The sequence below is a fragment of the Girardinichthys multiradiatus genome, chromosome 2 (assembly GCF_021462225.1).
Source record: "Girardinichthys multiradiatus isolate DD_20200921_A chromosome 2, DD_fGirMul_XY1, whole genome shotgun sequence".
NCBI classification, from domain to species: domain Eukaryota; kingdom Metazoa; phylum Chordata; class Actinopteri; order Cyprinodontiformes; family Goodeidae; genus Girardinichthys; species Girardinichthys multiradiatus.
The window spans coordinates 50,827,327-50,849,076 of NC_061795.1; the positions used below are offsets into that span (position 1 = coordinate 50,827,327).

The following is a 21,750-nucleotide window of genomic DNA, read 5'->3' on the forward strand; positions in this document are numbered from 1 at the left end:
AGTTCCTTTGGTGCTGTTTTAACTTGCTGAACTCCTGTTTTTCACATTACATGGCCTTATTTGACACACTGACATGCTTTCAGGAAAAGCCCAGTTTTATGATACAATCATGAAGTTTTATCAAACGTTATGAAAGTACTGATCTCTGTAAAGTTAAACTAATTGCTCTCTCCAGTCTCTTGTCACAGTTGAAGTAATACCATTTATCCTCAACAATCAGTTCAAGTCACTTTGCAAACTACATGGGAAATGCCTGATTTTGCCAGGAGAGAACAGAAAATCCCACACCAAACAGTTTTGTGTTATAATGCGTGCAGTATTTTTGTAGGCAGAGCACTGTAAACGGGCCTCTAGGCATGAGTACACATGTTTTCCTGCTTTTCATGCATTAAAACCACTTGCTTGAAGTTGGTGATTAAAAAAAATCTTGATCTGCAACAACAGAGGGGCTTAAAGCTAGAGGGACCCCTTTGGTCAATGATATGCAGACCTTTTAAATTCCTGCAAATACAAGTTCCTTAATGGTCCTACTGCTGGAAGTTTGATAGTAAAAAAACAGTTTTTGTCTCTCATTATTCTGGTCCTTTGGTTGCATTTCATGGATGCAAATAATATTTTCTTTACTGAATCATTAAAAAAAGAGTGTATTAAGAGATTAACTTGAAGAGTAACTGGAAGAGGAGACAGAGTTGTTTTGGTATATGCAGTAGTACCTGCGGTTGACCTTTAGATGGAACTGCTGCACTCATTTTATAGACATCTATTTTTTGCCTACCAAGGCACTATGCTGAGAAAAAACTGCTCTACGTTCCACAGCTACGGACAACTGAATACATGCCACAAGCCCAAAACTTGAACCTATGATGTGCTGTTCTGTTAAATATTGGAGGTATTAACTGAACTAGACTGACTACTAGGAATGACAGCACAGAACCACCACACCATGCATCGGGGAGATTTATGATGACATTACAGGATTCTCATTATTCATAAAATTATAACCAAAACTATTTCATGCAGAAATCTTACATTTAGGAATGAAGCTGCAGTTCAGTACAGTCAGGCAGTTTAAGGTATGGATGGTTCAGTACTGATATTTGTGTTTCTCCCAGAACCATTGATACACTCACAACATTTGCTGTTTTCCCCTTGTTTGTGTATTTGACAGTTTATCCAGTGAGATGGAAGGTTTGTTTTCTTACGTTGTTATTTCATGTTTCCATTGTGGATCTTAGCAGGGTAACTAACTTCATGAGGTTGGGTGGAAATAAAATAAATATGTGTATGATATAGCAGAGGTTTTGCTTTGAATGGCTTCAAACTGCTGATGTTCACTATGCTCAGATATGTTTGAACGTGTTATGTTTGTGTTTATGTATCATGAATGTGAACACTTTCTCCTGCCAGAACAGCTGTGTGGCACTATTGTTTCTGTTCACTGACACCTTCTGAGCAGAGGGACTGCTAAAGGCTAATTGACAGGTGGAAAATGGTCCCTTTGACACGCTGAAGCTGCAACCCGCTCCTCTGTCACCGAGGTGAAACTACCTTCTGGCATCAGTCCACTAGAATACAGCCCAAAACTGTTAAAATTAGGAGTGAAATGACACTATTAGGTCTTGAAGTATTTACATGTGTGATTGTCTGTAGGGTACATTCTATGCATGGCAGTTCTTTGCTCTCCTTCATTCCCATTTGTTGAATGAAATGGTTACCCATCTTAATGATTACATTATTAAGATTTGCTATAAATATTAGGTTTGTATCAAAGTTTTAAAATTTAATTAACATTAAAACCAGTTTAGCTACCTCGTTTCTTCATTGAAATTCAATTCAAATTCAATTCAATTCAAAAATACTTTATTAATTCCAAAGGGAAATTAAATGTTGTTGTAGCTCATATTATGAAGGTTTCTTCAAAGAGTCGTTGTAGATGCTGATGGCTGTGGGCAGGAAGGATCTCCTGTAGCGCTCCATCTTACAGCAGATCTGAAGAAGCCTCTGACTGAAGACATTCTGTTGTTGTAGGACAGTCTCATGAAGAGGATGCTCAGGGTTCTCCATAATGTTCTTCATTTTATGAAGAATCCGTCTTTCCACAATGATCTCTAGAGGTTCCAGAGGAGTCTCCAGAACAGAACCAGTCGTCTTTATCAGCTTGTTGAGCTTTTTTAAGTCCCTGGTTCTGATGCTGCTTCCCCAGCAGATGATGGTAGAAGAGATCAGACTCTCCACAACAGACTTATAGAAGATATGCAGCATCTTGCTGCAAACACCAAAGGACCTAAGCTTCCTCAAGAAGTACAGTCTGCTCTGTCCCTTCTTGTAGACAGTTGCATCTCCACTCTAGTTTGTTGTCCAGGTGAACACCGAGGTATTTATACTCCTCCACCACCTACACTTCTTCTCCTATGATAGAAAGAGCTTAAACTGTTAAATTTAGCTGTAATTCTGTTTACATATTTTTTATTCTACTTTATTGTGTCAGAGCAGCAGACATTCACAATAAGAGCCTCTTTCATACTCCAACCTTGAAAACTGGCTCAGAGTTGATCTGTTCTTTCTTTCTAGGTGAAACAACTAAAGGAGCTACATCCATTAACATTTACTTTTCCTTCCCATAGAAAGTACTCCTGGATCAGTGCTCCTTTATTCTCTTTGTGTCTCTGCTCTGTTCTCTCAAACCTCCGGTCGGTCGTGGCAGATGGCCGCTCACACTGAGCCTGGTTCTGGTTCTGCTGGAGGTTTCTTCCTGTTAAAAGGGAGTTTTTCCTCTCCACTGTCGCTACATGCATGCTCAGTATGAGGGATTGCTGCAAAGTCAACACCAGTGACTGTCCACTGTCTCTACATGCTCATCCAGGAGGAGTGAATGCTGCAAGTCACTGACTGGATGCAATCTGCTGGGTTTCCTTAGATAGAAAAACTTTTTATCCAATTTGAATAAATAACTGAATCTGACTGAACTGTTCAATGGTTAGTTGTGTGAATGCTGAAGGCACACTATTGAGATCCTGTTTCTCTTTATTCTTTATTAGAATAAGCTCGGACGATTCCCCTCTTCAGAAAGGTGTCACAGGTAGACACAGAGCCAGGCCAGGTGTAGCTTCTAGGAAGAGAATAGAGAGAACAAAGTTAAAAGCTGAAATAACAGCAAATAATGCAAAATTGGAGAGTAGTGTGAGAATGTAGCGAAGAGGGTGAAAGTGGTCATTATGTCCTCCAGCAGCCTAAACCTATAGCAGCATAACTACAGAGATAGTTTCAGTTCAGATTATTTAGTTGAACAGCGCTTATTTACAACAATGTCGTCTCAAGGAACCTCACAAAGGGTCCCACTGATGGTCATTGTTATACTAAAAACCACAATGATTGGGATACCTCCCTCTGTCAGACTGATTATAACCATTGGAAAAGAGAAGGGGTCATACAGGTAGCAGAAATGGCAGATCTCTGATGTATGATGGAGCTAGATCATTAAGGGCTTTATATGTGAGGAGGAGAATTTTAAATTCTATTCTGGATTTAACAGGGAGCCAATGAAGGGAAGCTAAAATAGGAGAAATATGATCTCTCTTTTTAATTTTCATCAGAACTCTTGCTGCAGCATTTTGAATCAGCTGAAGGCTTTTAACTGCATTTTGTGGACATCCTGATAGTAAAGAATTACAATAGTCCAGCCTTGAAGTAACAAATGCATGGACTAGTTTTTCAGTGTCACTCCTGGACAGGATATTTCTAATTTTGGCAATGTTCTGGAGATGAAAGAAGGAAATCTATAGAAACCTGTTTAATATGGGATTTAAATGACATGTCCTGGTCAAAAATAACACCAACGTTTTTTACTTTATTATCAGAGGTCAATTTAATGCCATCCAGGTTAAGTGATTGACTAAGCAGTTTCTTTTTTAAAGACTCCGGTCCAAAGACGACAACGTCTGTCTTGTCTGAATTTAGAAGGAAAAAAATTAAAGTCATCCAAGTTTTGACCTTGCTGGTGCTCACAGTGAAGGAATTATTTTGAAATCTTTTACTGTTTTGTCATAAAATAGGTTTGTTTCAAAGTACCAAATCTGCCCTTCCTAGGAAAAATAAAAGTTTAAAATTTGTAAATCGACTTTATTACATCTCCTACACGGATTATTGTTGACACATGAAATTCTCCAGGATTGTTCACCAATGCCTGCTGATACCTTTTACCGTTTTCTCATGAAGTAAGTTTGTTTAAGAGTGAAAAATCCATCTTTAGTCAGGTTAAAATAGGTCAAAATGATCCACTTTTTCACAGGGTCACACCTCCCAGACAGATTTTTGTAGAAACTTGAGAAGCTCCATGATTGTTCAGCAAGGCCTGCTGATTCATATGTTGCATAAATCAAATCGATAGCTCTTATAGTTACCGAGTTATTAGATGTTGTCCGAGAGCCTGTTCAGGCATTTTTGTGTTTTTCTCCAATTTTTCCTTTCTTTTCACTTGGTGTTGTGCCCTTATTATTACTTGTCCGTTCTGAGAAAAACGATCCAAGAATGACGTTGATGGTCCTTACGGTTTCCGAGTTATGGGCAGTAGTTCAGGAGCATGTGCCACCATGCTCAGCTCAGGCCAGAAGCTTCCATGAGTGATCTCAATAAGTCAGTCATAGCTGACAACCACACTAGACGTTCAAAATAAGACCTACACATACGCTACAAAATAAAAGCCTCTTTCTACACTGAACATCAACCTTCCATATGTACAAATTATTTTTTAAAGCCGATAATAGCATAAACAATGATTTCAGACGAGCAACCAGGTTCTATATGACTAATGGAAATAACCCAGACTTCAAAGGACAACCCTGCTAGATTTCAAAATAAGACATAAATGCTCTACAAAATAAACGCCTTTACATTTTAAACTATAGAAAATTGCAGCACTGGACTTCATACTAATGTTGGAGCTCATCCAGTGTAGGAAATAGAACCAGGTCAGCCCTTTAAAATAAGGCTTACTGAAATTTTCAAACTAAAAGCCTCATCTTTCCAGAGTTACTAGTAATTTTTTAAGCTGATAATAGCATACACAATGATTTTAGAATAGCAAGCAGGTTCTTTATATCTAGTGGAAGTACGCCAGACCTGAAAGGACAACTATACTGGACTTTCAAAACAACACACAGCGATAATTGCAGCATTGGTCTTAACACCATTGCTGGGACTCTGTGATGGAAATGGATCCACTTTATCCTTTTGAAATAAACTCAATGATATTTACAAAATAAAAGCCTCAACATTCCTCAGTTGAGGCCTTCCATGGCAATGAACGGAGAACAGTGAGTGGCCTGACTCCCATGCCATTGCCTGGTGGCACCTATTACTACACATCTCTAAACTGGACTCTTTATTTATTTGCGACTGCCAAAGCAATGCAAGGACGCATGATTACTGGTGTGGATAGACATCTTAACCTTCTACCCTCAATCATGATGAACACCGTTCTGTTGCTTTGGTTCTGTACCTCAGCCCCCAACCGTTGGCTCTGTTCTGAGAAGCACGCACCAAGAGGCAGGCCCCGTCTAAATGTCTTCAGAAATCTTCTAGTTTATTATTATTATTATTGTGTGAATGCTGAAGAGTGAATAATTTTAAACGGCAATTTCATAAACGTTGGAATATACGCTGTAGTAAGCATTAGCATTTTAGCTCTTTTTAGCTTATACATTGCTTTTTGCATAGTAGATGGGTTAAATTAATATCAGCCTTCATGCTAGTGATAGCCAATATGCTAATGTTAGCATTTTAGCTCCTCTTTCTTCTCTCTTCTCTCTTAGCTGAAGAACACATTCTGGTCTGGATTTGGACTCACACACAAAATTAAAGTGGAAAAACACACTAGAGGCTGATCCAACTTTGATGTAATGTCCTTAAAACAAGTCAAAATGAGGATCAGTATTGTGTGTGACCTCCATGTGTCTGTATGACCTCCCTACAACACCTGGACATGCTCCTGATGAGACGGATGGTCTCCTGAGGGTTCTCCTCCCAGACCTGGACTAAAGCATCCACCAACTCCTGGACAGTCTGTGGTGCAACGTGACGTTGGTGGATGGAGCGAGACATGATGTCCCAGATGTGCTCAATCAGATTCAGGTCTGGGGAACGGGCGGGCCAGTCCATAGCTTCAATGTCTTCATCTTGCAGGAACTGCTGACACACTCCAGCCACATGAGGTCTAGCATTGTCCTGCATTAGGAGGAACCCAGGACCAACCGCACCAGCATATGGTCTCACAAGGGGTCTGAAGATCTCATCTCAGTACCTAATGGCAGTCAGGCTACCTCTGGCGAGCTCATGGAAAGAAATGCCACCCCACACCATTACTGACCCACTACCAAACTGGTCATGCTGAAGGATGTTGCAGGCAGCAGATCTCTCTCCACGGTGTCTCCAGACTCTGTCACGTCTGTCACATGTGCTCAGTGTGAACCTGCTTTCATCTGTGAAGACCACAGGGCACCAGTGGTGAATTTACCAATCTTGGTGTTCTCTGGCAAATGCCAAGCGTCCTGCACGGTGTTGGGCTGTGAGCACAACCCCCATTTGTGGACATCAGGCCCTCATACCATCCTCATGGAGTCGGTTTCTAACCGTTTGTGCAGACACATGAACATTTGTGGCCTGCTGGAGGTCATTTTGCAGGGTTCTGGCAGTGCTCCTCCTGTTCCTCCTTGCACAAAGGCGGAGGTAGTGGTCCTGCTGCTGGGTTGTTGCCCTCCTACGGCCTCCTCCACGTCTCCTGGTGTACTGGCCTGTCTCCTGGTAGCGCCTCCAGACTCTGGACACTACGCTGACAGACACAGCAAACCTTCTTGCCACAGCTGGCATTGATGTGCCATCCTGGATGAGCTGCACTACCTGAGCCACTTGTGTGGGTTGTAGAGTCCGTCTCATGCTACCACGAGTGTGAAAGCACCACCAACATTCAAAAGTGACCAAAACATCATCCAGAAAGCATCGGTACTGAGAAGTTGTCTGTGGTCCCCACCTGCAGAACCACTCCTTTATTGAGTGAGTCTTGCTAATCACCAAAGATTTCCTCCTGTTGTCTTTTCCATTTGAACAACATCATGTGAAATTGATTATCAATCAGTGTTGCTTCCTAAGTGGACAGTTTGATTTCACAGAAGTTTGATTTACTTGGAGTTATATTGTGTTGTTTAAGTGGTCCCTTTATTTTTCTCTATATATAGTTATAGAGATGCTGAAGGACCTTTTAGCTGCGATGATCTTCAGTTCCTTTCCACATGACTTTAACAGTGTCACATGGTTACAGTTTACTTATAGTAAATGTCCAGAGTAGAACATTTAATGTATTATGTTTAGAACATGAATATTCACTGCTTTATTAGGTATCAGCTCTATGGAAAAAAAGTTGTACATATTGTGTTTGTAGCCATAAATGAGCTGGATAAGATGCACTAACCAAGTAAGTTAGGTTGGAGGTGTTCAGTAGGATCTGAAGCACAGATCTTCTACTTATCCGTAACCTTTGAGCAGGGATGGGTTTCTGTACAACTTTCTGTAGAATCCAACTTTTTCAGCGCTTCAGTGGCTAAAGCATTTAGCAGTTGTTTTCAGGACATCCACTGGAACAGAACTAAACCATCCTGGTTGTATCCTCTGGTTCTTTGTGTTCCAAAGAGCATTATTTTTAAAAAGCTTGTTAGACATGAAGACTTTGAACATTGTTTAAAAACCTAACAAGAAAAAGAATGAAATTATGATGTTTTACAAAGAAGAAGGAAAATATTCAGAATAAACCAGTCAACATACAAACATCACATAAAATAAAATAAAATGAAAACAACATATTTATTCATTTCACAGAAGTTCATATAATCTTTTTCAATAATATGGATTAGCATGTGTTGCTGACATTTTCTTTATTGCTTTTTGGGCTTTTTGGACATAAATTGTCTGTACGTCATGAATATTCTCTTTTTATTATGTTTCTATGTTTACAGGCAATAATTGTTTTACTTTATACATAATCTGGGTTGTTTGAAACAAACACTAATCTGTTTAATTCATTTGTTGGTTCTCTGTAATGAACTTTATTGTGTTTCTCCACACCCGCAGCAGTAACTTTCAGTCATATTCAATAAATTAGAATCCACATCCTAATGAGGCCTGTTTGCCATTAAATACTTTTCATTAAGGCCACATATTTGTATTAAAAATAATTTTTATTGGTCTAATGCAATATTATAATCTTAAATGTCATGTTTTCATTGGCTGGAAGCAAAAATCATCTTAATTAACATAAATAAAGGTTGAAAACATTAGTCTATGTGGAATTCATCTAAATAACGCGTTTCATTTAATACATGAACTTCTTAATGATATTCTTATTTATTAAATATGACCGTATACATGGCCGTATAAAAGAACATTTTGTTACTTTATCATTTTATACTATTTAAAAAGTTAAATCACCGTTGTAATTTTAAATAACCTGTTAAGAAAATATTCCAACATTCAAACTCTTGTGTTCATGACGGACGGATGAAGCAGCATGCATGCTGAGGCTGTGCAGGTTCTTTGGGGCTGCGTGTTGTGTGAGGCCCACAGGTGTGTAACCATCTGAGGCATAACCGTCAAACAAGTGTCCCTACAAAGATAATCACCTCTCTACCAAACAACCCAGCAATCCCCTTTTGATCCAACCACCCCAGCTCTGCTCTCGTTCCAGTATCCCAGTTTTCCTTCATGATTTTTTAGCAAGTAGAAGAAGAAATGATCATAATTCATGGGTTTGAAATTGTCTGTTATGAAAAGATGATGAACTTGTATGGTTCGATATGAAGTGGTTGTATATGAAGTCTGTATTTATATGGCTGTTTAATGCTGTTGTTGACATGCAGCTGCAGATAACAGTGTTGCTATAGTTTCCCAGCTTAAACCACAGGTTTTACAAAACTGTCACATTCTGTCATACTAACCAAAGTTTGGGTTTGGTTTATTTCAAGTAACTTTACATTTTTAGGTTCTAGTCATGCATTTGAACCTCGGTATTGACTATGTGCTTTATTGAACATTAGATTCAAAAGACAAACCATTGTCGTCATGTTCATGTAAAATATTTTAGCTGTAATATCTGTGATATACATTAGTCATTCCTAATTCATATTTTGTCACAGCTTGCATAAGACATAAAAGCTGGAGCGTGCTGCGTGTGTGAGAGGCAACAAAGCAACCGTTGTCAACTAGCAACCAGCAGGATGGAAACACCACTGACGCAGAGGACACTGCATGTACGTCCTGTTCTCGGTATTCATTTTTTGGAGGATTTCTAGGAATGTGAGGCTATTTGTGTTTTTTGGGTGGTTTTTCTATTTCCTGTTTAGGTTTTTTCTAGCTAGACAACAACCTATACACAGTTGCTGCCATCATTAATCCCAGGTTTGGGTGTAGAAAAACAGAAGGTTGCTTATTGAAATCCTGACTGTCATTTATAAAAAATTTTATTGATTAATTTTAAATAAATATGTTCTTGTTGATCATTTCTTACACAAAACCTCTAGAACTCTCTGAATCCAGATCACCAATATCACAGGGAGTGATATAAAGTGCTCTTCATAGCATATTAGATATAATTTCAGTTGAGTAACTTCAGTTAAATGTGCTCCTTTCTGTTTTTAGTCACATTGACATGAAAAACAGGCACACAACAATCCAACAATGATTGTCTTCTGGAAACACAGCCCATCCTTTGCATTTCTAGCTGAAGTAAAGCTCAGAAGTTTGCATCAGCCTAAAATGACATGTAAGGCTAATTTGTAAAAGAACGTAGCTGTATTTGAATCGATCAAAGCATCAGTTGTTTCCAGATGTTACTGCAGTCTGGAACTTTATGTAACTTTAATTTGTTAAAAGCCAGGGGCTGGAAGCAGTGGATATTACAGAAGAGACCACTTCAGTAGATACAGTATGTTGCAACATATGAAAAATTCCTGCTGAACACAAGCAGGACAGAGGAAATGATGTGGAAAGAGCTTTCTTGCATTTCCAGTTGGACATCAGATGAAGGATGTTTCTGTATGAGGCAATCGTCCTCAAGGCTTCTAACACTTGCTGATTTAAGGAAAAATTTACCTCCAACAGTAAACCCTAAACACTGTGCAATGGGTTTGCTTTGTGTAACTGTGTATATTTCATTACTTTATGTTGGATTGTATTGTCAACCACCAGTAAGCATGGACAGAGACCATCTCTTCTTCGTATGTTCCCACATGCTCTAATTTCAGGGTAGGTTTGTTTTTTTGAAGAATGTGACTCATAAGCTATTATACCACGAACTATGCTGAGATGCTGTGACAGCTAGACATTATGCTTGTGAGAGTGAAAGAGTTTTCTTTCTGGTGAAAGCATTTATGCTTTGTTGTGCGACACACTCTGCAACTATAATTACATAAATTAGAACAGACTCATCCTCAAACTTGCAGTGAGTCACTAGTGAAGGCATTTGAGTCTTCTTAAGAATTTATTTTTGTAAAACACAGTTATACTGAGGGATGCAATATACTGAGAGTAATAGTGAGTGATGTTGGTCCACCATGCATTCTGCAGAATTACCCTTTAACCAGTTAATGATGTAGTGAGTGCTGAACTGGGAGCGTGGAGTGGGACTGGCCAGAAACATTCAGCATTTCAGCAACAGCCAGGGTGTCGATTATATTATAAGACATAAGATTTAATATCTTATGTTCCACATATTTTCTTGTTTTAATAAAATGTCTGCCATCTACACCAACATTCGGAAGAAGGGCAAGAACCAAAACACAAAACAGAGTTCAGAAGGACGGCCTGGACGTCATCCTGAAGAGGCACAGAGTTCAGGACGATAGCTGGGAGGCTGGTGATGAAGGAGCAGGCACCTTGGAATCCGGCAATGGTAAATGGAGAACCCATCCTGGCGACCAGCTGCGGTAGAGGGGCAGGGACCTTGTAGGTCGACGGTGGCTGAGAAGGAGCCTAGGGGGTTGACAGCAGCTGAGAAGGAGGTCTGGAGGCTGGCTGCGGCAGAGACGGAGGTCTGGAGGCCAGTTGTGGTGGCTGTGCATGGAGAATCCAATCCTGGGCTTGGCAAAGCTCAGCAGTGGCCTGTGATGTGGAGCTTGCCCGGAACCTAGAAGGCTAGCACGAGGTCAAACACGCCGGGGCAGGTGGAAGGCATTGACCAGACCCTCTGGAAGAGTTGAGGAGGCATTGGTCTGACCCTTCGGAACAGGGAGGGAAGTATAGTATGTATAAGTATAGGCATGACCCTCTGGAGCAAGATTGGAGGCACCAGCCAGACCTACTACAACAGGGACGGAAGTGTTTTGACGATGACGTCGCCTGCGACGGTATGAGGAGGAAACAGGAGGTGTAGCAGCAGGCATAATAGAGTTGTCCGGACCCTTGGAAGCTGGAGCGGAGGTGTCTTTTGGGGATAGAGGTAGGGTCTGCAGAGTGAAAACGTCAACCAGACCCTCTGGAGACAGGAGTGAAGGAGTAAACAGCAGAAGACGTCGAGACAGGCGGTGGAGGAGGAAGAAGCTGTAGCAAAGATGTGGAGCCATACAGATCTAGACAGGGTGGAAGCAAAGCACCTAGCACTGGGCCCAGTGAGGCAAGCTGGAGATGCTGGTGTCCTCGTTGGCCGATTGGCGGTTTACCTCGAGGAGGTGAAGAGGAGGTATTCCGCCGTAGGCCAGGTTCGAGAGATGGAATTGCCAGCCTAGAGCCCCAGAAAACCTGCTGCATTTCTTCCAGCAGCAATGGAGATGGCAGGATATCCCCATCCTATCCATAAAGGGTCCTGGCTTCGTCCTCCTTCTGCTGGATCCACAGGACTTGTGAGGCTCAATTGTTCGCTTGGTCCATTTTTCAATTGGTCTCTTCTGTCACGTAGCGTGAGGTTTTTGCAGTACCAAAGAAAATGTTAACAGGACAATAAGGAAACTATAACTCCTCACACATGCAGACACACATTCCCAGTTGGATTTAGGTCTGGGCTTTAACTAGGCTATTGTAACACATGAATATGCTTTAAACTAAACCAGCTCATTGGATCTCTGGCTTTATGTTTAGGGTGGTTGTCCTACTGGAAGGAAATCCTTCATCCCAGCTTTTCTTCAGGGATTGTTCTGGATTTAGCTCCATCCATCTTCCCATCAACTCTGACCACCTTCCCCATCCCTGCTGAAAAAAAGAATCCCCACAGCATGATGCTGCCTCCTCCATGTTTCACTGTTGGGATGTTGTGTTCAGAGTGATATGTAGTGTTAGTTTTCTTTGACACACAACATTTTGCATGTAGGCATAATTTATCTGACCAGATCACCTTCTTCCATATGTTGCTGTGTCTCCTGCATGGCTTGTTCAATTCAATTCAATTCAGTTTTACTTATATAGCGCCAATTCACAACACATGTTGTCTCAAGGCTCTTCACAAAGGGTCTGAATGGTGCGGGTTGTTGGGGAGGTTAGAATAAACTACTGAGTGTTAGAGTTTGGCCATTTTAGAATGGGCCACGTGTAGGGGTACTAAGTAAAATAATAAACTGATAAAGTTTGTCCATCTAGAGCCCACTGGTGGCCATTGTTATACTAAAAACCACAAGGATTGGGGGTACCTCTCTCTGTCAGACTGATTATAACCATTGTGGGTGTGTTTGTACCTCAACCATAACTGAGCCCCCTTACTCCATCCAATAGGGAGGGAGGAAGGCAGAGTTAAAAATAATTGTAGAGTGTTGTTTCCTGTTGCTTTGTGTGAAAGATGGGTAACTTTAAAATAGGCAATTCAGTTGAATCATATAGATTTCAAGTCAGGTTCATAAATTCCAATTAATCCTAATCATTGAACAGTTCAGTCAGATTCAGTTATTTATTCAAATTGGATAAAAAGTTTTTCTATCTAAGGAAACCCAGCAGATTGCATCCAGTCAGTGACTTGCAGCATTCCCTCCTCCTGGATGAGCATGTAGAGACAGTGGACAGTCACTGGTGTTGACTTTGCAGCAATCCCTCATACTGAGCATGCATGTAGCGACAGTGGAGAGGAAAAACTCCCTTTTAACAGGAAGAAACCTCCAGCAGAACCAGAACCAGGCTCAGTGTGAGCGGCCATCTGCCACGACCGACTGGGGGTTTGAGAGAACAGAGCAGAGACACAAAGAGAACAAAGAAGCACTGATCCAGGAGTACTTTCTATGGGAAGGAAAAGTAAATGTTAATGGATGTAGCTCCTTTAGTCCTTTCATCTAGAAAGTAAGAACAGATAAACTCTGAGCCAGTTTTCAAGGTTAGAGTCTGAAAGAGAGAACATAGAGTTAGTTACAGTAGAAGCTCAGTCAGTAGCCATGTCTAGGAGAGAGAAAGGGTTAAACACTGAAAGACAGGGCCATGTGGATCATCTGTAGAAGGTGAACATTAAGTTGTTGCCAGCAGAAGCTTGGACGATTACCCTCTCCAGGAAGGTGTCACAGGTAGATACAGAGTCAGACCAGGTGTAGCTTCTAGGAAGAGAAAAGAGATAACATAAAGTTAAAAGCTGAAATAACAGCAAATAATGCAGAATTGGAGAGTAGTATGAGAATGTAGCAGAGAGAGTGAAAGTGGTCCAGCAGCCTAAGCCTATAGCAGCATAACTACAGAGATAGCTCAGGAAAACTGACCTGTTTGCAAACTGTAAATAGGTCATTCTTGTCACTTTTCTATACAGGCCAGATTTGTGGAGTTTTCCTGTGGATAGATTTTTGTACATGAGCTGTGGATCTTCATAGCTCCTCCAGAGTTACTATGCTTCTCTGATTATATGATTAGCATCACAAGCAAACATAGTTTTTTGTGAACCTGAACATAACTACAGATCTGATTAACTCTCAAAAGGCCAGTCAACAACTAAAAGCAAGTCAACAACTCTTTTAATGCAGTAAAGAAAAAAACTGAATTTAGCATCTGATTCTGTAAGTGACAGAGCCAGATATAACGCTGTCAATTCTACAAAGCAGAAACTGCAGATCAGGTAAAAACAGCAGCAGCTCTGCTTGCTAACATTGGTCAAAGTGAAGCTTAAGACAAATGTTCTAAAGGATAGCATCCACTGACACTTGCACAATGGCATCAAGACACTGTGAAGGGAAAATACAAAGTAAACTGATCAGCTGGGTGCCTGATATGTCCCCTCTGTTGCATGTGTCCAAGGCTGAATTGAGTATTATCCCCCAGTCTGCAATGTGTTCGCTGCAGCAAACTAAACTATACAGGTCCTTCTCAAAATATTGGCATATTGTGATAAAGTTCATTATTTTCCATAATGTCATGATGAAAATTTAACATTCATATATTTTAGATTCATTGCACACTAACTGAAATATTTCAGGTCTTTTATTGTCTTAATACAGATGATTTTGGCATACAGCTCATGAAAACCCAAAATTCCTATCTCACAAAATTAGCATATTTCATCCGACCAATAAAAGAAAAGTGTTTTTAATACAAAAAACGTCAACCTTCAAATAATCATGTACAGTTATGCACTCAATACTTGGTCGGGAATCCTTTGGCAGAAATGACTGCTTCAATGCGGCGTGGCATGGAGGCAATCAGCCTGTGGCACTGCTGAGGTCTTATGGAGGCCCAGGATGCTTCGATAGCGTCCTTTAGCTCATCCAGATTGTTGGGTCTTGAGTCTCTCAACGTTCTCTTCACAATATCCCACAGATTCTCTATGAGGTTCAGGTCAGGAGAGTTGGCAGGCCAATTGAGCACAGTGATACCATGGTCAGTAAACCATTTACCAGTGGTTTTGGCACTGTGAGCAGGTGCCAGGTCGTGCTGAAAAATGAAATCTTCATCTCCATAAAGCTTTTCAGCAGATGGAAGCATGAAGTGCTCCAAAATCTCCTGATAGCTAGCTGCATTGACCCTGCCCTTGATAAAACACAGTGGACCAACACCAGCAGCTGACACGGCACCCCAGACCATCACTGACTGTGGGTACTTGACACTGGACTTCTGGCATTTTGGCATTTCCTTCTCCCCAGTCTTCCTCCAGATTCTGGCACCTTGATTTCCGAATGACATGCAGAATTTGCTTTCATCCGAAAAAAGTACTTTGGACCACTGAGCAACAGTCCAGTGCTGCTTCTCTGTAGCCCAGGTCAGGCGCTTCTGCCGCTGTTTCTGGTTCAAAAGTGGCTTGACCTGGAGAATGCGGCACCTGTAGCCCATTTCCTGCACACGCCTGTGCACGGTGGCTCTGGATGTTTCTACTCCAGACTCAGTCCACTGCTTCCGCAGGTCCCCCAAGGTCTGGAATCGGCCCTTCTCCACAATCTTCCTCAGGGTCCGGTCACCTCTTCTTGTTGTGCAGCGTTTTCTGCCACACTTTTTCCTTCCCACAGACTTCCCACTGAGGTGCCTTGATACAGCACTCTGGGAACAGCCTATTCGTTCAGAAATTTCTTTCTGTGTCTTACCCTCTTGCTTGAGGGTGTCAATAGTGGCCTTCTGGACAGCAGTCAGGTCGGCAGTCTTACCCATGATTGGGGTTTTGAGTGATGAACCAGGCTGGGAGTTTTAAAGGCCTCAGGAATCTTTTGCAGGTGTTTAGAGTTAACTCGTTGATTCAGATGATTAGGTTCATAGCTCGTTTAGAGACCCTTTTAATGATATGCTAATTTTGTGAGATAGGAATTTTGGGTTTTCATGAGCTGTATGCCAAAATCATCCGTATTAAGACAATAAAAGACCTGAAATATTTCAGTTAGTGTGCAATGAATCTAAAATATATGAATGTTACATTTTCATCATGACATTATGGAAAATAATGAACTTTATCACAATATGCTAATATTTTGAGAAGGACCTGTATACACCAGATTTGACTATTTACTTATTAGGTGACTTTAAAAAAGCAATGGATTTCCCTGGATTTATTTAGAGGTATTAGTTTGTCTTGTTAAAAACTGTTGACCTTCACTAGAGAGACCAGCAAGTAAGGTTAAGGAAAGTGAATATTTAATGACAGAGGAAGTGAAGCAGACATGAGCTACATGCATTGTATGTTACTTCTGTTGCCAGTATCATGATGTTTGAAAAATGCCTCATTATGAACCACCTCTGCTGATGTAAGTGTGCTTCATTGCTTAATGGCTTTCGCCCAGGATCACATCTAGGTAAATCTGCTCAAGCGATGTGCTGTCGACCTATCTTAGCTTGGAGATGTTCAGCATATGGCTTCACAAATACTATAACTTATTTATCTCCAGCTTCATGTTGTAATGTGAACAGTTAGAGGTTCTGGCTTTTCAGCAAGAAGACAAGTAGAAATAAATGGTGCAAAGTGGTGTGTGTGGTCACCCTGTGACAGTTGCCATGTTACTTATGTATCAGCCTGCTGCTCTTCTGGAGGGGGCTGAGACCGAGCGAGGGTCTTTAGAGACTGCCATCAGCCACCGACTCAGATTTTCTAGCCAGCTGGCTGGGAGAGGTTGCGGTTCTGCAACGTACCATGTGACTGTATGTGTGCTATGGCGTTTGACTTCAAGGTCACGACCCTCGGCTCATTTCCTTCCAGCCAGCCATCCTGACAGCAGGGTTAAGTTTATATGATACCCCTGGATAAGTGCTACTTGAAAGTGCTAAGTTTCTGGATTAGGCCCGCCCAGCTTTGATGCTCTAGTTTCTGTTATGACCCCACTCTGTCCATATTGGTCCTCAGTCCATCTGGACTGGCCACACACACACACACACACACACATACACACACCCACACACACGTCTTCTTTATGAAATACCTGGCCTCGCACAACAATAAGATGTTTCCCAGATCATTAGCTTTTTCCTCTTCATCTACTCCTACATATGGCGATTAGTGTCCACTTTATACCAGACTGTTAAAAATGAGTCTCTACCAGGTGTTACCTTCTAATCCTGTTAAATTGTCATGTATACTGCTGTAGATGCCAGTTTTCTAATTGACATAATGTTTTAAAATGTAACATCTGGTTCTGAAGAGCTGACTTCATGCATTTCGTGGTTGCCCCTGAACGGTAAAATCTGTTATTATAGATCTGAAATATTTGGAGGGGTTTTGGTTCTGTGTGGTCGTTTACAAAGTAACTCTCCCCTGAGAGCTGCCCTGGAATTTGTTGAATCTTTGAACCCTGTGCACAGCCGGTTGGTTTCACAGGCCTGAGGAATCTTTCAGTTGTCCACAGTGCCAGGAGGAGGGCATCAGGTGTCGGCTCCGAGCTGCTGTCCTCACTTTCTCTTGCTGCCCCAGGGGTTGCTCAAGGAAGAAAAAACATGAACGTTTTCTACAATTTAAAGAGAAGTCTTTTATTGACACAGTGTACCTGACTGTACTTTATGTGTCTGATGTGTTGGTACTTTTTCTTTAAAGAGGAATGAACTGGGCAATGATATACAACGCAATGATCAGCACAGAGCAACCAGTTCTGTGCCCAGAAACACAAATCAACCAGGCTTTTATAGTGTGGAGAGAGAACAGTGAGTTCTGTGCCATTGATGTGTAATTTCCAAATAATAACCAAATAGTTTGTTTAAATACCCCAGTTCCATCCTCTAGCGACACCAAATGGTTATCATAGAAATGGCCTACCTCTGAGACACAAATGCAAATCCTCCACACAGTTTTTCTTGACAATTATGACCTTAATGACCCTGTAAAACAGTTAATTTTCACAAATGAACAATGTCATGTGAATGTCCCATCTTTGAAGTCCTGAAATGTTTTTCACCACTGATATGAGATGCTCACATTTTCAGATCACTGTTTTCAGGAGATGTGACCAAACTCAATGAAGATTGCTGATGTGAGAAGTGAAACATTTTTCTATTCCACAGAGAGAAAAAGGTCAGTTCAATATGCAGTTATATGTTGTTTACTTTAAGCTGCATTTATGGTCATATTTTCTGATAACAACCATCAAAATATGTGGTCATCAGTTGTCTCCGTAGATGCTTTTCATGTAAACGTAGTAAATAGGTTGAATAATAATATTATTGGTAAGGCCCACTAACATGTATAACAGGATTGTCATTGCATAAGTACAAATAGGAATAAGTTTGAATCACAACAGCCTGCTGTCTCTCCTTTGGCTGTCTCGGCTTTTTGACTTTTTATGTTCTTCATGATTATAATTTTCACTGTCACCTGGAGGCAGTCTGCAAAGTTAAATCCAGTCTGGAGTGTCCTCTATGCAGGTGCATCCATTCTCCAAGTAGACCAGACTGGCTCACGAAGTTAGGTATTAACATGAACAAATGTGAAAATGTCACAGTGTTGTTTTTTCTGATGTTTATGTAAGTGTTTACCTTAGAAGTTAAGTTTTTCCTCATAGAGGAATGAAGCTTTTACCTTACCAAAACCGAGACACACCTTGTTTGGTTTGATTGTTCGCTCTTTTGTTTTTTCTTTCGTCTTATGTGGTATTTCTTGCTCAGGCACTGCCTTCTAATGGAAAAGCCCCATTTGGTTTTGATTTGAGATATACACAACATTTGGCTGTTGTGTTTGATCAGACTAAGGGCTGTGGCCTAGCATCACTTTCTCAGAATTGCAAGTTTACGCTTCAAATAAAAGCTTTAACATCTCTCAACCCAGATTATAGCTGCTGATTTAATATATCTCTGTTATATATGGTGTTCGAGAAATCTTATTCTGTTTTACAGACACAAAACCATAAATAATAGGATATATATATATATATATATATATATATATATATATATATATATAGATCTATATATAGGTATAGATCTATAGATCTATATATAGGTATAGATCTATAGATCTATATATATATATATATATATATATATATATATATATATATATATATATATATATATATATATATAGATCTATATATAGGTATATATATATATATATATATATATATATATATATATCTATATATAGGTATAGATCTATAGATCTATATATAGATATAGATCTATAGATCTATATATATATATATATATATATATATATAGATCTATATATAGATATAGATCTATAGATCTATATATATATATATATATATATATATAGATCTATATATAGATATAGATCTATAGATCTATATATATATATATATATATATATATATATATATAAATATATATATATATATATATATATATATATATATATATATATATATATATATATATATATATATATATATATATATATATATGCAGCTTAGCAGAGGATAGATAGATAGATAGATAGATAGATAGATAGATAGATAGATAGATAGATAGATAGATAGATAGATAGATAGATAGATAGATAGATAGATAGATAGATAGATATAGAACATTAACAGCACCGGGTCCAGATGAATAAACATAATGATCTACACCTTAAATCAAGTTCTTTGATGTTGGTTAAAATGGTCTACATTTTAAAATTGAGATCATGGCAGATTTCTTCCTTCTTTTCGCTGTGACAGTTCTCAGGAGTTTATGACACCTTCTGCCTTCTTACTGGATGTGGTTGCCACCTTAAGCAAAATGTTACAGGAATGCTGTGAATGATTGCAATTTTTCTATTATAACTTGGAGTTAAAGACTGGAAGTGGGAGGAATTGGTGAACTCATTGCTCTACCTGTTTTAACCCATCATGTTTAATAGCAATGGATTCTGTTCAGACTTATATTATATTAAGGTTGTGAATTTTGGCCAAGCATTTGGAGGGTATTTATCTAAATGCCTGAAATATTTGATCTTAGAAGTGGGAGAACATTTGCATTTTATTCCTTATTACTTTCATCACTGCTTAGCATCACTGTTTATTGAAAACAGCAGATTGTATGTGTGTTAAGAGAAGGACAGAGCCTGAAACAACTATTGAATCTGTCTGACGGTCAGACGTTTTGCCATTTCGCATTCTTGACTAAAGGATAAAGCAGACATAATCCCCAGTACCAGGTAGCTGAGTTGGCAGCGGAGCAAGAAATTCCTGAATCATAACCTTTTTTAGGGAAATTGCTAGGCTTGGTGTGGAAGAGTTCAACAATAGAAGACTTCAATTCGAACATAAAAACAGGGGGGTTAGGTTTTTCTCTGAGCAATTGCTGCTACCACTGTGATAGGTAGCTGTGACATAAAGGTGATCTGATCAAGGAAAGGTGGGCTTAATGAATCGGGGTGGAGTGTTTGCAGATTGAGACACAGTATGACCAGAAAAAAGAGGGATCGGAGGTAAGTATTGGAGATAGTTATGTATGGTTCTCTTTCCAAAACAGCTAGGTGTTAATGTTCCTATTGAAATGAGGCAGACGTTGTGAAAGTAGCGTACCTGAATGTCAAACCAAACTGGTATGGTACCATGCCAGCCTACCGTGTCCGACAGCTCAGTGTCAGAGAAAATTATCAGCGTCAAAAAAATGACATCAGAGACACAGAAGGCAGCAACTAGTTCCTTTATCTGGCTCCATTATTCTGCCAAAAACTAAGCTCCACAGAGGCAAAGCAGAGTTATTGACCTGTCATGCTGCTCCTCTCCAGCCCCTTTAGCCCCTTGTCACCCAGGCCTGGTGAAGCTTCTCAACAAAAGCCATTCATCTGTTGTACTGTACATGCCAAATCCTGGCATTCCTCTTCACGAGCTGTTTTGTGAGCTGCATCTGTCTGTCTGTCTCTGCAATTATAAATCTGTTAGGAGAAGAATGGTTTTTGTGCAGCTGGGGGGTTTCTGCGTTTGCCGGGCAGATCAGATTAACCCTCCGCTGCTCGTTACCAGTCACTGGCTGGACATGTTGTCTTAAAGCTTCAGGCTTTGAGAAACATTCTTGCTCATACAAGAGTTACATTATTTAAGGTCACAGAAAGGTTCATTGTCAGAGCACTCGTAATTATAATGACAAGCGTCCGACTCTAATCCATTACAGTTCCCTGCTGAAAAAAAACAGTTGTATTCCAAACTGTTTCTATGTTTGTTGTCCTGTTAGTGAAAGCAAACTCTTGAATAATCACTAAGACTGATTTTTTTTTCACCTTGTTTTCAAATTTGTGCCCAGCTTTAGTATCATTTTATGTTGGTGTTCATGGGGTCAAGATTAGAGTCCATTAGGGGTTGGAACTGTTTCGTCCTGTGGCGGCTCTGGTTGGCTGGCTTGTCATGGATTGAAAGGGACCACCTCCTGGGTCCAGGGGCTGATTGCCCCTCTGGGGTATCGGTACCTGGACTGATACCCCAGAGTGCTTATAGGGAGTGTGAGTGACGGCATCCATTCTTGTGTGTCTTTACGTTGGGTGAGTGGGTGTATGTTTGTATGTGTATGCATGAGGGTGGGAATGTGCGATTGCGACTGTGTGCCTTTTTTCTATCAGGTTGGATCTTGGGCTACCCCCTCTCCTGCATCCTCATAGGCCCCCCATAAAAAGTGGGGCCTATTTCCTCCCCTTCACACTCCCTGCCGGTGGCTGGTGTATTAGTGGTTCTCGGTGTTGGGGGCTGGGTGCTCAGGTGTGTGTCGGCTTACTCCCGGTGGCTGCTTGGTGGGGCCTGTACACCCTGGCTCTGTTGGGCCTCAGCTGAGGGGTGATGTGCTCTTGGGTTTCGTATCTCTGGATCCAAGGTTTTTATAGATAGACAGAGATACGCAATATAAAGCTGAGGTACAAAATACACACAGTATTAATTACTACCGCATACTTTTCAGTACCCTTTGTCCCTGTGT

At 40.4% G+C, this 21,750-nt stretch overlaps 1 long non-coding RNA gene across 1 annotated transcript in view; it reads left to right on the forward strand.

The window, feature by feature from the left end:
* The window catches only part of LOC124878116, a 91,665-nt gene that overhangs the window by 36,171 nt on the left and 33,744 nt on the right, over positions 1–21,750 (forward strand). The window lies entirely within an intron of this gene.